Source organism: Augochlora pura, chromosome 4, assembly GCF_028453695.1.
Source record: "Augochlora pura isolate Apur16 chromosome 4, APUR_v2.2.1, whole genome shotgun sequence".
Lineage (NCBI taxonomy): Eukaryota > Metazoa > Arthropoda > Insecta > Hymenoptera > Halictidae > Augochlora > Augochlora pura.
Genome location: NC_135775.1, coordinates 528,248 through 543,456, shown reverse-complemented (window position 1 = coordinate 543,456; position 15,209 = coordinate 528,248). Strand labels below are relative to the sequence as shown.

Here is a 15,209-nt window from a genome sequence, read left to right as displayed (position 1 = left end):
GTCAACGCCCGCGATCGGCCTCCGAAATTCCCACAAAGTCGAAGCAATTTAATTAAACCGAAACGCGACGCTCGACGCGTCAAAGGGACTAATTTGCTAGACAATGTCCCAACAAATCTTTTTGAAAACTGCCATTCTGTTTTTATACTTTTCTCCTGTTCGTTGGTCGAACGAATTACAATTAAAATAAAATACCACTAAGCCGTCGAGCACGCCGAAAAACGATTGCGTGCGACCGTGGTTGTTTGCTTGGGAATAACATAAAATCTGGTTCCGTGAATCTCGAAATTATGAACCGAGGTTCTTTAGATCGAGGTCGAGGTTGCTCGAATCGATTTTTCCTTTTCCTTTTCCTTTTCCTTATCCTTATCCTTTTCCTTTGTTTTCCATCGGAGGCATCGACGAGCGAATTTGTCGGACCGTATCGATTTATCGGGCGCGTTTAGTCGGAACGCGAGAAGTTGGTGCGTTTCGGGTGCCGCGTTTATCCGTCCGACAGCGAAACAGCGCGAGAACAGTTTTCCGTATCGCGTGTCGAGCAATACGAACACGGCTCTCTTTTATACGGGCACCGCCCGGTAGAAATATTCCGAGGCGTCGTCGTTCGAACGGAGAAAAAAAATCGTGGTCTCGGTTTCCTTTCCGCTCCCGCGTCGTTTGTCTTTTAATTCGATACCAAGCCCCTTCCAGCCGAGCTCATTTTCTCCGTGGCGTGATCTACGAGCTGCGAGCACGCTCTCCCGCCGCGCCGCGCCGAACGAAAGGGGAGAGAGAGCTCCTGCCAGAAGAGCACCGCCGAGTCAATTATTTTACGTAATATCGATGGCCGCGATTCGTCGTCGCGGCCAGATCGGCGAAGACGTCGCTGTTCGTTCCATCCGACAACCAAATTATCCTCGACGCTCGAATTATGCTCGACCGAATTGTTGCCGCCCTTCCTAAAAAAAAAGCTCGTGCCAGCGCAGGAGGACGCTTTGAGGGGTGTATGCAGGATGGATCGAGCCGAATTAAAATAGCCTATCGCGGCAGCTTAAATCGAGCAACTCGGCGTCGCGACGCGGCGCGATCTGGGTTTCGCTGAACGAGCTGGAATATTTCATGCGTTCTCTAATATCGTCGTCGGCGCATCGGAGGTCGTGTCCTTGGCAAAGTAAATATAAACGTCCCTTCGAGAAGAATCAAGAGCCATCCTCCCGTTTAATCCAAGGTCGGATGCTTTTAAATCGCGCGGAGCTGGTCGGCTCATTAAAAATACGAAACTCGCCATCTCCGATCGAATCCCGAACGCGTCGAACGTTTCGTGCCCCCGTCTCCTCGAGCTTTCGATTTTTATTTCTACGCGGGACAGGAAGGCGCCTGCGGATCGGTCGACTGCGTAAGCATAAACATCCATTTGTCAACCGCGTCGCTCTTCGGCAGTGTCAAGACTAATAACAGCGGCATCGAATAACGTCGACGGCGGCGCTCTATTCGAGACCGAGGCGCAGGGTTCCTCGGGACCCGGCTACCGGTCAACAAAGGTCAGTCGTGGCAAAACCAGCGGAGAATTGAATTTCTGTGGCGGAAAGAACGGCGCGAGTGACGGGAAATCGATCGGTCGGCTCTCGAACGTCGGCGGAATAACGGCGCGTGTGGTTAACTACCGTGTCGCGTTAGCCGACGGGACGAGACGGGACGAGACGGGACGAGACGGGACGGGACGGGACGGGACGAGACAACGAGGAAAGAGCAGCGAAGGGTTCCGTCGAAATCGTGGGATCCGATGATCGATGCGAACACGAATGCCGGCCGCGAGAGGATAGGAGAGGATAGGATAGGATAGGATAGGATAGGATAGGAGAGGAGAGGGAGCAAGGATAGGTCAGAGGCTCGGGCTCCGTTCGAGTGAGTCACGGCTCGAGCAGTTGTATCAGCAGAAACGTAACACCGCGCGAATTATCCCCGGGGAAGCAGGCTCGCATACTTCCTATCGATTTTCCCATAAACCGCTTATACGAGGAGAGAAACATCCTCTTCCTCCGACCACCGAGAATTATCGCGTTCGACCTAGCTGCCCCGCGCCGAAACAATTTCTCTGGCGCCGCGCGCCAAATCGTTCGCGTCGATTATTTCACGATAAATCCCGGCCAGATTAATGTTTCCGAAAGGTTTCGCGCTATACTCTATAATTGGACTGCGGATCGCTGCGATTAGTTGTGAGAAACAAGAGTCGAGTGGCGAGTCTTCCCTTCGATCATTTCAAAAAGTTTTTTCGGCCGCTCCCAGAAATTCGGATCATCGATAAGAACGCGTTAGAGAATATAAAACGAGCATACAAATCGCAGAGCACGCGCAACTGTTTTTAACTGGACGATCTAATTAAAACGTATTTAGAAGAATTTTGCTCGAAGCGCTTGGCTCGTCAGAAGGCTCTGCCATTCTCGCTTTTAGAGCACATCGACGATACCGTGTACAAAAATAGCTACGATAAAGCCATTGTAGACTGTTGGACTAGAATGCAAAGCTTCGAAACTCTACGCTATTGCGATAAATGCGCCGGGCTCGCAGGCTGCCTACAATGCTCGAGGCGCGCGGGATAGTTCGATTTTTCTGGAACCACGATCGTTCGGTTCGCAGCCGATTAAGCAGCATTTTACGCGGTCTTTCGATCCAGTCCGGGAACATTAATTCCATCTTCATTAGACCGGTCCAATTTGTTCAGCCTTCGTTCAAACATCTTTATACACTAATTCCATGAAATACTATGGAACTCGACTGTTCCAGCTCCGGCAACGTTGCCCGCCTCTTCTCTGAGGCCATTCATTTTCGTCGGTTTCTTCCTACTCGGCACTCGGCACTCGGCACTCGGCACTCGGCACTCGGCACTCCACCATTTCGACGCGAAGCGACGCGACGCGGCGTCGCTGCTGGATAATGAAGAACATATTTACTGCGAACGAACAACGATCTCTCGTTTCTCTTGGTTCTCTCGCGGAACCAGAGCAACTTCGGTTCACGCTCAGAGACGCGATTCTGCTGCGGACGGAGGTGAGCAACAGTCTCGAAAACAAGTAGAATGTCGCGTTAATTTGCTCGGGTTCTTCCAATAACCTTTGCAGGTTAATATCGCGCAAGATCAAAGAGCTGCATCGCGTAACTTTGACGCGTTCCTCGCTTATCAAGTTAATATCGAGCGAATTAAGATGACATACTGATTTATTGAGATTACAAATACTTGGAATAGTTTATATGAAATGTTGCCATCCGAGATGGCATTCTACCATTTTCCAGACGATCCCGGCATTACTAATTCTCCGAATCCTTCCACGAATTTCCTCTATTTCGCTATTTCTTTAGGCTTGGCAAAATCGAGCGCCCTATCTTATGGAAAATTGTTGGCCGTCTCGAAAAAATATTCCTAGATAAGTTCTCATTGGTCGTTCATTTTTTAAGAAGCTCGTGGGAGAAACGGCGACGGAAGAGCCCGTGAAAATGATGGCTCGCTCAATTTTTCAGGCGCAAGATGCAGAAAACTCGAGACTCGGGGCTCGAAACTGCTCCGATTGCTCCGAGGTGCCAAGGCCTCCTCCTCCTCCTCCTTCTCCTCGGAACGCATCCTCGAGGCACGTTTCCGCGTCTCTCAGGGTCTCTCGAGCAACCCGTGAAAGATGCATCGCCTCGCAGCCCGGATATCGCTCTGTTTGCGCGGACTTTCGACTCGACTCGAGTCGACTCTGCTCTGCTCTGCTCCGGTCGGCTCGCGTTACCGAGCCGTCTAGCCCGCGGAAAGCTTTTTATCCCGTGGCAAGCACGTATCGTCCGCAGAAAAAAACCTCTTTCCCCGGAAAATCCGATATATCGGGATCCCGGTCCGATTCAATCGCCGCCTTTCGTGCCGCGTCCCCGACTGTTTTTCGCGTTTCTGTCGAAATGACCGCGCCGATCACTAAATTGCCTGCGCGCGTCCAAGCGAAAGTTATCGAGGAACCGAATTAGCCTTCGAGTGCGGTATTAACTTAACATTGTTGAATTTGGTTCGCCTGCGACAGAGGAGCGAAATGGGACTTGTCGCGCGTTGTTTGTCAATGACGGAAACGTCGGCTGACTTCGAGGAGCGAATTCGATGTAACCGAGATTCTCGAAGGGCTCGGCCGAGCGTCGGTGCGCCCGCGGCGCCTGCTCGTGGAACGTTTAATTAACGCTTTGACACTTGTAACGAGCCGCGGCGCGGCGATGGGAGCCTAGAGTCTTACCGAGCGTGTTCGTTATCGAGTATCGGTGCCATCGGTGGCATCGGTGCTGCTCGAAAGAGGATGGTTTATTAAGGGCTTCCGACAGATTGTCGGATGCGCGTTAGGCGACACGTGCGTCGGAGCCGGGATCGGAGCAGAGCAGACGAGAAGAGAAGAGAAGGGAAGGGAAGGGAAGGGAAGGGAAGAGAAGAGAAGAGAAGAGAAGAGAAGAGAGAAGCGCTACCGCGAGCGCGACGCTTGGCATTTCATCGGCTTTGTGCAGAGGCCCGCCGACGCCACCGCCACCGCCACCGCCGCTATCGGTGCTCTTTTCACGGCCACCCATTCCTGGCCTTCCCGACAATCGACAGCCGACAGCCTCTATCGCTCCATCGATCGCCGACCGGAAACTCGTGGCCCGTGGCCCGTGGCATTTCCGTCGGACGCGCAATAATGCGAATCAAAATCGAATCAATCGAAAAGAGTAGTCCGCTTCCGCTCCGACGTCGACGTCGACGTCGACGAGACGACTGCAGACACGCGTCCTGCGAATTCTGCGAGCTTCTTGCGATCGGACCGCCTCTATTACCGGATACGTATAGCAATTTCTTTCATAAATTCTATTTTCGTTCTTCTCGAAACGATTTCACTTATCGATTCGAGTCACGGCTGCCAAGCTCCCTGATAAACGCATCAAATCCATAGTCTGCTAATTACCTTCGCGTCGTATCAACCGGCACCGAAACGACCATTTCGAGTCGTTCATTAGGGAGCTCGTAAACCCACGAAAATCGCGGCGGTAATTAGCGCAGAGGCACGCAATCGGTTCCAATGAATCGGCGCGCGTTTTTCATTTTCCCTTGGCCCAGGCTGTCCCTCCCTCCCACCCTCCCTCCCTCTCACCCCGGACCACGCCAGTGCCATTTAGAGCGAATCACCGACGCGCTGCGGTTTCCGCCCGCGAAACGGACGCGATCCCTACGCGGCGGCCGATTGTAATTACCGATAATTATAGTTCCGTGAAATCCGGCCGGCGTCCTTTTTCCAATCGGCGATCGACAGGACTTCTGAAGAGGCCGCGACGCGACCGATTCCTGCCTCCGGTTTTATCGCGAGCGATCGATACGCGAGCGCGCGGCCGCGGAAAACTGGGGAAACGGAAACGGGGAAAGCGGGGAAAGCGGGGGAAGCGGGAAAAGCGGGCCGCTGGCAGGTGTGCATCCACGGTGAAATGAAATTGCGAGTCGGGAAAATGATCGCGGGCCGATACACGGCCGAGATGCTATCATTCGTTTCGCATCTCGACACTGCGCGCGCTCCGCGGCCCTTTGTGCCGCCGGATCCATGAATCTTCGTATGTATTAAGCTCGCCGCAGACTATCGATAATCAGCCCGCCTTTGTTCGGTCGTTGACAGACCATTATTTCCCAATAAAATCCCCTTTGACGCCTAAATAATGTTGCCGTTGCGTGCTTTTCCCTCTCACAACGTTATCCACGCCTTTCGCCCACATTTTCCCCAACTGTTTCGAATATTGTTCGCGTCTTTTCTTTAACGCGATCGATCGAGAGATGCACAGATTGATATCGGAATTGGCGCGGCCCGATCGGATCGCGGCTACGCTCGGCTATAACGAGGAGCATAGGTCCCCGAAGTCTCCGAGCATCTCCACCTGAAAATGTTTGATTAATATCAAGTTCTAAAGCGAGCCCCGAAGTGGGTCCCGCGTGTTACGGACACCTAGTATAATCTAATAACGTGCCACAGGGAGGATAACTTTGACCCTAACCCTAATACTTAATGACTCAGCGTGCGCAGGGTACCAATTTGGACCCTCGGCTCTCGGAAGCTTTCGCCTGGTGAGTAATGGTGTTCGGAGTGACGGCGCAGGGAAAACTTATTCTGTTAATTGCATTAACCATTCCGAAGGCTGGTCATTACCGAACAACCGGCGTATTAAGTTCACGGGGGAATAAACGAACGAGAGATTTCGCCCGATTTCGCCTGATTTCGCTGCCCTAAAATCGTCGGGCCAGCAACATTCGAATGTCACCGTCAAACTGTCAGCAATTTCACTAAAAATTAATCTTTGCTAGATGCGATTCCAAAAAATTAGTAGAAAGCACGCGAAAGCGAATCGGTGGAGGTTCGCGAGCAAAAAGATTGAAGAACGATTAAAAAATATATATTACTTCGCGTTCACGTTTTACGGAAACTGGAAGGATTCTCGAGTTTGCGGGGCGTTCGCAGAGAACCGAAGAGCACAGTCGTCCGCTTTTACGATTTTCCGTATCCAAATGGAACATCTGGTGTGGCAAGGTTCGCCGCAACGGATCGTTCGACTGTGATTCGCGGTTCCGAGGTTGGGCGAGCAGGCCGGGGAGAGCATTCGCGCGCACGCTATACAATCGTCGTTACATGCACAAAGCAGTGGTGACGCGTATAATCGCGTTAGAAATGCTAACAGCCTAACATCAACCCTCAACGCGACCCAGAAACGCTTCTATTTGTTACCCTCTTGTATCCGAGCGTCGCCTCTGCCTCGCCTCCGCCTCGTCCCATCTCTCGGCCAGCAGCGACCATGATCCCCCTTTCCCCCCGGGTTCGTTCGCTGATCGAACGCGGGGCTCGAGAGGCTCCAAGGGACACTGTGCCGCCGAGAAAAACACCGTTTTCGGTCCCAAGGTTTCATCGAGCAGGCTCGTTTTCACCGCAAGCGGGTTCGCGACCACTTTTCTCCCGAGTAACCGCCGCTTTATTGGAGCACGAAGCGAGTCGGGCCTTGACGGACCTTGCCAGACCTCGCCGGACCCTCCTAAAATCGAATATCGCGAACCCACCGCGTCGATTGCTTCCTCGACATCGTGGAGAATGCAGTGCAGCGACTCGATCGTAATGTAAACCGTGCAAATTGAAACGCGAGATCATTGGAAATTTTTGTTCGCCGTCAAAACCGACGCGAACGCCAAGATCGAACGCCTCCCCTTTGCAGCCGCGCTTCAAAAATTCACCCGCGACTCTCGTTCACCTCGTGTCGCACGTTTCTCTTGATCTCCAAACGACTTTCGCGAACGGTGGCGAAAGCTATCTTCGAGACTAAACCTTCCACGGACTCGAAGATCCGAGCTTTCTCTTTTTCTAGAATCATCGAAATTCGATGCACGATCTCTTCCAGCCATTTCGCGTGTCATCGAACGAACGAACGGCTGAGCATTTCCACTCGGGGATAGAACGGGAAATTAAAAGAAGCATCTGTTTGTCGGATAAACGCGAGTTACGGAGAATACGAACGTCGGCGGGATGGGACCAACTATAGCGTTAATAATAAAAAGTTGATCGGGTTCCGGTGAACACGGCTAATTGAAAGGAACGAGGAAGAGAGGGAGAGAGGGAGGGAGAGGGAGTGCACCGATGCGGCACCATCGCCGGCAGAGTACACGGCCGCCAACTCCTGTTTTCCAGCGCGGCATCGCGCTGCTGCCGTTCTAACTAATTAGTCGCGGTAGCAGATAGGTTTCGCGACGCGAGCCAGCTAATGCGTTTACGGGAGCACGCGCCCTTATACTTTCCGCGTTCCCAGTCGGTCGTTGCTGCGGAAATTCAAGCTGCACGGAGAAAAGGGTTAATTGCGAACCGCGGGGAACCGCCCGTTTCCTCTTCCTCTTCCTCTTCCGCCTCGGCTGCGACTGCGACTGCGACTGCGACTGCGACTGCGACAGCGACAGGAGTTTCAGCGCGCGGATACCAAGGTTTCCTCGAAGCTGTCTTCTGCGAGATTCGGCATTCGATCGATTCAATTTCGAGCAGGAATACCCAATACTTTATTTCGACGCTACTTCCACCTTATTTGAAAAAAGCGATTCATTTTACGGAGAGACGAGGCGGCCGGTCCCGAAGGAGATCGATTAGCGATCGGGGCTGAGATTTAACGCCTTTGAGGCAGCGGAAAGCTCGCAGGGAAAATTCGTTGGGAAAACTTGCCGCCGCGGCAGAGGTTCGTGCGCTCGTCGTCGGAGAACCTTTTGCGAATGCGCACGGTTTCCTCTTGCGACCCTTTGAGCCGTTTAAAGGGTTACCGTGTTAGCCGGCCTTTGAACGGCCCTGCGCCTAAGTGGCTTACGAGGTTCCACGCGAAACCCGGACTGATCTTTCTATTTAGGCAACTCTCGGGCTCGCGCGGCCCTCGAGCCTCGAGCCTCGAGCCGCACGATCCTCCTCGCGATCTCCACATTTTTATTCCCGTCCACGGTCGGATCCGTTAACCGCGTTATCCTAGGCTAGACTCGCCGAGAGAAAGCTCTCTCCCCGGGCCTTTCCTTTGGCTGCCGACGAAACGCGGAACTTTCCCAGCCAGTTGCGCGTATTTGCACGCGTGCTTCTCGTTCTTTCGGAACGGTCGAAAAAATTCAGACCGGGAGGATTCGGTACTTTGTTGGATCATTCTCGAAGCGAGAGAGAGAGAGACTTCTCCGAAATCTTCTTCTCGTAAAATTTTATCTCCACGGGTGGGCGAGACGCGCGCTGACCAAAGAGATTCAAAGTTCGGAAACTGTCGATCGGAAGGTCGACGATCTCGTTGAAAAGAGGGCAAATGATTCCGTAACTCGCGGCGGAAAAATGAGAAAACTTGCGAGACGAGCGTCGTGCTCGTCCTATTTTTTTTTTCTTGTCCGAGGCGGGGACGGAGGATAAAGGTAGCCGGGGCGAAACGACTTTCCAGGTGGATTTGTGGCGCGATAAACGACTCGGAGAGCGGGCAGCCCGGCTGCTCCTCGGAGAAACTCGATCGACGACGCCCGATAAAGAAAATGGGGTTGGCCGTCGTAACGACGAGCAACGCCTCGGACAGGCATGTCCGCAGGATCGTCAGCGAGGAATTATGCTTGACGAGGGGCCTCGATAAATCCTCGTCGTCGAACGGCGCCCGTACCGTGTACACGCCGATGATGAAAGCCTCTAACCTTTCGTGGCTTTATCGCGATCCTCCGGCAAAAATTAAAAATACTTTGCGGACGCTTCAGACCTTACGAGCTTGCGATATTCACTTTGGTAGGGTAACAAGAAATTGATGGACAATCGCGGCACCGTTCAACATCTTACGAACAGGGGTGGAAAGTGTTCCGTCAATACTCGAGACGATCGAGGCAGCGTCGGAGATTATCAGGATGCTGCCCGAGACTTGCGCGATAATAATCTTCGGCAAAAGAAAAAGTAAATGTCCTCGATGCAGTTTAATCTTTACAATAAAATGATCGTAAAACATGATTTATCACGGCGCGATGCATACTCGCGATTTGCATTACTGTTTCGGATATCGCCAATAACTTTTTAGTATCCCGTATTCGCTGAGAAGAATCGAAAATGTCATATTTTCTGACCGCTTAAAATATCGCGTCGTCTTCGTGAAATTCTCGCGAACGTCGTCTCCATTTGCAAGATACGTCGCATCGTTTCAATTTCAAATGGAAAATTTCTAACCGGCCCTAGCCGAAACACTTTCGCAAGATGTAAAAAAACTTTTCTATTTCCTACATGTATATAGGTCTAGCACATTTTTTAAAGAGAGCAGGTTCCCAAAGGATCCGACTTGCCGTGGAGCCAGGAGAGGGAGCACTTCCTCGGCAAAGGGCTTCGGAAAGGACATTTTACTTGCCGAGAAACTTCGCGGAATATCCTTTACTTGCCAAAGGGTCTTACCATTTAATTTACATCTCCGGAGGGGAACAACTTTGCAATTAATAACTCGGCTCGATGGAAGGACCGATCGAAGTAATTACAAACAGACTAATGAAAATATGCCGTGCCGGTTCGAAAAAACAGAAAGTCCAATATTTATTTGTTCCCTTCGGAATATTAATGAAATATTTTCAAGAGCTCGATTATTTTTCACTCCGCCTGCAAATTTCTGCCACGAGTGCCACTTAAATCGACCGAAAGACGGAACTTCTTATAGAAACTTATTTTCTCTCTCTCTCCCTCTCGACGGAACAATCTGGCCAGATTTAAAAATGAATCGTTCCGTTATTCGCGTTCTCTCAAGGTTTATAGAAGAGCAAAAGGGTCTGACAAATAAAATTGCACGCGATCCTAGAAGCGTGCCTGGTCAGATTTTTGAGAGAAAAAGGAAAGATTCGGAATATGCCAGCAGTAATAGACGCGACGCGGAACAAGTGGCAGTCGGAGCATCGTTAATCAGCGACTCCGTAATCTCGGGCTACCCGGTAGACAACCGCGAGGATGCTCTACCGACCCGGGAGAAACTTGGAGACCAGTTTCCGAAAGGATTCTCTTCTGCGGTCCGAAAGTTTCTAACAGTTCCCGTCGCGTCGGGACGAGCAATTGTGCCCGGCTCCTTAATTGTACGTACTTTGCCGTAGCGTGTATACCCTGCTGCACTCTTTATTGCAGCGTTACGCTCGTCGAGAGGGGAATTTCCTCCAGAGGAGATAGTCGCGTCACGACTCGGAAGTATCTCGGGCGGACACGGCGATACATCTGGCAAACGGTATCGATAAATATTAGACGGACAGCGCCGGCAGCCCGGAAAAAAAACGAAGATAAACGAGGAAACGAGGAAACGGCCCCGCGGACGAGGTGTCGAACTCCCGCCGCGCGCAGTTTCCCGATCAGCATCGACACCGGAGAAATGCAACCCGATCCTCGGGCATCAAACTTTCGAATCCCCCGGCGCGGTCGCGGCGATCTGCGAGGGAAATTATTGCTGCCGGCCTGACGGCCTGCCGGCAATTTTACCGGGGAAATGTTTTCCGTAAACACCGGCATCCCCTTGCATTTCTATGCCGACCCGCCGCTAGATCGAAACGTTCTTTGGTTCTTCTTCGATCCTCGAGCTTGCTTCCTTCAACGATAATTATCTGTCAATGTCGAGCGGAAAAATCCGTCGAACTATCGCACAAATGTCTATATAGTTTACACAGTTTGAAGGCGCAACAAACGAGGAGCAACGGCAGTAATTTGTTCATCGGAGAAGAAGTAAATTAATTGCTACACCGACTTGAACGAAGTATTATAGAAAAGACTAAAGACGGTGAGCAGCGGGAAGAGGAGGATGTACATAAATACTGGAGCGATTCAAAGGGAATAAACGAGCGGGAAAAAATAGAAAAGGACAGAGAGAGGGAGAGCTGCGAAGATAAATGCAACGGTAAGAGAAGGGTGGAGAAGATAAAGAAGACGCGAAAAGTGAAGAAGTATCGCGAGTCCTCCACCTCGTCGTCGTCGTCGTCGTCGTCGTCGTCGTCGTCCGTAAGAAAGTTTTGAGCTCGAGTGGAGAAAGTCTCTTTGACGATTCGTTTACCCGAAGCGCGGCTCGCGTAGCGAGGACAATGGATCAGACAGTCGATTAAACAATGGGAGGCAAGTGCAGCTGTGATCCGGGCTTAACACGGCGCGGCGCGCCGCGAACGTCTCCTCCCTCCCGTCGGAAGAATCGCGTTATTGTCTCCGGAATACGATAATTCCATGAAATAACTTGGGCGAGAGTCGGAGGACAGTTTCAATCTCTCCGCTCCGCGGAATCCCTTTCTGTTCGAGCGGCAGAGGGCAGCCTAGCTTTGGCACTCTGCCCCGCTGCTGCATCGCGTATGCCTGCACAATTGCAGACTGAAAGTCGGTGGCCGAGTCCTATGAGTAATTTAACTAAAAATTTAACCAACAAGTAATTTAATTAGCTGTTCGTTTCGGTATGCTCGAACTTCATTGCGTAGAGCGTTCTACGGGAAATATCGTTAAACGAAAACGGTGTTGGACTGCTTTGATTTTCTCCAGTCTAAATTCTGAAGCGTTCGCAGATAGCAGATGGTATCGACGCGATTCGAAAACTCTGCTCGACGCAAAGAATTTAAACGGATGGAAAGTGTTCCTTTGTAATTCATTGCGGCAGTAACAATAAAGGTAATGTCCGCGAGGAAGGGACGTTTATGGGAATCGCTGGAGACTCGACGGCAAAGTCAGCACGCGCATAAATCGTGGGATAAGAGAGGGAGAGGGAGAGAGGACCGGCGGTTCGTCGCGCGGAATAGGAGGCGCGAGCGTGTTCCCGATGGAATTGTTTTTATTAGCATTTTATTGAATTTCCCTTTGACGGGACCGAGCCGCCACAAAAGAACCGATCGCCCTCCGATGATCAAATCCCGGATGTTGCGGCGAGTTTTCTTCCACATGACTTCCTGTTATTGGCCGGCCCCGGCAACAAATGTCTATTTAATGTCTGCCGCGGCTTTCGAACGGTTTCAATAAAGCCCGGTTACCGTAAATGTGCTTCGCCGACGATGTAAAACCTCGCTTACGGCAAATTAAATTGCGCTCGATACTTTTCTGCTCTCTCCGATCTCTATACCATCTTCCCGTTCTTCGTGCTCGTTCCGTTTCCTCGGCTATTCGCTCGCAAACATTCGCGGCCTGTCCCAGCAGTTTTCCAAATACCGAAACAACCCGTTTACAAATAATAATAACAAGCATTTCTCAGCGATCAATTAACACCGGTGGAGAACGATTTTTTTGCGGGCCACGCGGTGTTAATTATCAACGAGCTCCATACCGATTCGTGCAGCTGCGATGCGAGTTTGCAGCCGAGAGAGCTCACGCAGAAACAGACGCGGACGCGGCGAACATTATACCGCGCATAGCGTCGAGTCGAGCCTATGACGCTGCGATGCAACCCCGATTACGTCTTTGATCATGACGCAGCCCCGTTGCCTCTCGGAATCCCTTTCTTGCCAATGATCGCGCAGCTATAGCCCTACCAATCACCTTTCGTATTTCCATCGCGCGGTCACTCCAATTTTCTTGCCTACTCTCCGTATTAGATTTCATCGATCGACCGTGGACTAACAATTCTTATACGGCGCACTTTGTATCGTAACTACACTGTGGACAGTCACCGTGTAAGCAGTCGATACGATCGGTTGGAACTACATCACTATGTAAATCCCGTGTGTCGTAACTCGTACGGGCAATGCTCGTCTCGTACAAGAATCCGCGATATAGCCAAAGCTCTCTCTCTCTCTCTCTCTCTCTCTCTCTCTCTCTCTCTCTCTCGACACGCCGCGTTAAAGACAAAAGTTTTAGGACCCTTTGAACCGTGTCGTTCTCGAAATTTTTTAAATACCCGAACCCCTCGACGCTTCTTTTTGAAATTTTACAAGCTCGAGTTCGAGCTTTACCTCGAAGCGCGATTTTCCGGATTCCGGAGTTCGAAGGCGCCTGAAATCTTCGTTTCGAATTATACAGCGGAAGCTTCCTCGAAGCGTTCGTACTGAAAATTCGTTCGGCTCGCGGGATATTGTTCGAAGCTCCTTCGAATTGCCACTTTGAAATCTAAAACTTCGTCGGTCCTTCGAACTACCATTTTCGAAGCCGCGGATTACGAAATTCGACGGTCACATAAATTGCGATTTCGAAACTTTGCAGCTCGCGGAGAAGTGCTTCCGTAAATTCCTGTTTAAAAATCTGCCATTTTCGGAACGTTGAACCGCCTCGACGAACGTTTTTATTTGGAAGGTTTTGGAGGTCCTCCAAAGAACGAGTGGCACGAAAGCCCGCGCAACATTTTCATTCTCGAGTGAAGGACTTCGAATGAAATAGAGTTTGCCCAGGTTTTATTAAATTTTCGAGGTAGAATTCCATAGAATCGCGTCCGCGGCGAACGCGCTCGATCCAGCGATCAAATTTTCACGATCGAATAACTCATCGACGGGCCCGGGTTAACGAGGAATCAATCGCAGTAGGTTTGTCTACCCGATTAATATCGACGGCGCGGCGCGGCGCGGCGCGACGTCAGCGGCGGCGACATCGAACGGTCGGAATTGTCCGACGATTATTTCTATATTTATCATCGACGGGCGTTGCTGGTCTCGTTTGCTCGATACCCGCGGGTTGCGCTAATCTAATATTTATTTAGCGTGGAACGCCGAGCGTTTGACTAACCGCGTTTGCATGCACTCGCGTTTCGGCAACCGAATTCACGGCCCTATGAAATCGTTACTCGAAATTAATGTAAAGAAACAATCGCGACGGAAATGTCGAATTTTCGGCAACGATAAACTCGTTCGGTGCCGCCGAGAATTTCCAAATCCACCGCGATTCGATCCGACACCGGGCTCGATGCACCGTGACGGGCTCGCAGTTGTGTTCCGAAACCACCGCAAACCGGTCGGTCGGCTTTCGAGTCGAGTCAAAAAAGCATCGCCGCAACAGGCAAAACGCAAAACGCAAAATTCCCAACTCTCTTTTACGGTTTAATCCATCGGGGGTTAGTGGAACAGCAAACACAGGCTTGTCGATTCGATCCTGTTTGTCTCGAGGATTATTCAAAAACACTCTCGCTCTCGCCACGCCGCGGAAAAAGAAAAAACTCTTCGACAGTTCCTTCTTCCGGAGCGGTGCAAATTGTAAATCCACTCGGCAAACCGCGAGCAACCGTCGAGTACTTACGTCGAATGGCAGTTTAGGAGCGATCGCGTCGAAGCCCGCCGCAACACCCCAGAGATCGTCCAGTTACATGGAAATTAATCGATTCAATTAGACCAGAGCGTTTACAATTTCCGTGCGCATTCCGTCCGCGGAAACGCGACAGCGTCCGAACCGAACCGAACCGGAACGAAACGAAACGAAATGCCCGCCTCTCGGGTCGAATATCGGTTTGTAACTGCGGCGCGGCGAGCGGTGCTCGCGTGCCGGTCTACTCGAAATTTCGGCAAATTACCTGCAAACCCCCACATCCCTCGCTATCGCGCGTGATCAATTCTGTTTGATAACGGTCGAAATTGCTACTCTTGTCGATGGGGCCGCGAAAGGCACGCTAATAAATAAAATAGCCCCCTAATGGAAAAGGAGAAGGTCCGGTCCTGCAGAAATATATTGTTTTCGTTGAATTCGGAAACGGGCGGAAGATTTCGCCGGAACCTAACGCAACAAACAGGGTTTTTGCAGAGAGATCCTCGATGTTTCGTATTTTCTTTTTGGCCCGGAACGAGA

At 51.2% G+C, this 15,209-nt stretch overlaps 1 protein-coding gene across 2 annotated transcripts in view; it reads right to left on the bottom strand.

The window, feature by feature from the left end:
- Positions 1 to 15,209, bottom strand: part of Calx (sodium/calcium exchanger 3) — a 109,464-nt gene that overhangs the window by 53,745 nt on the left and 40,510 nt on the right. The window lies entirely within an intron of this gene.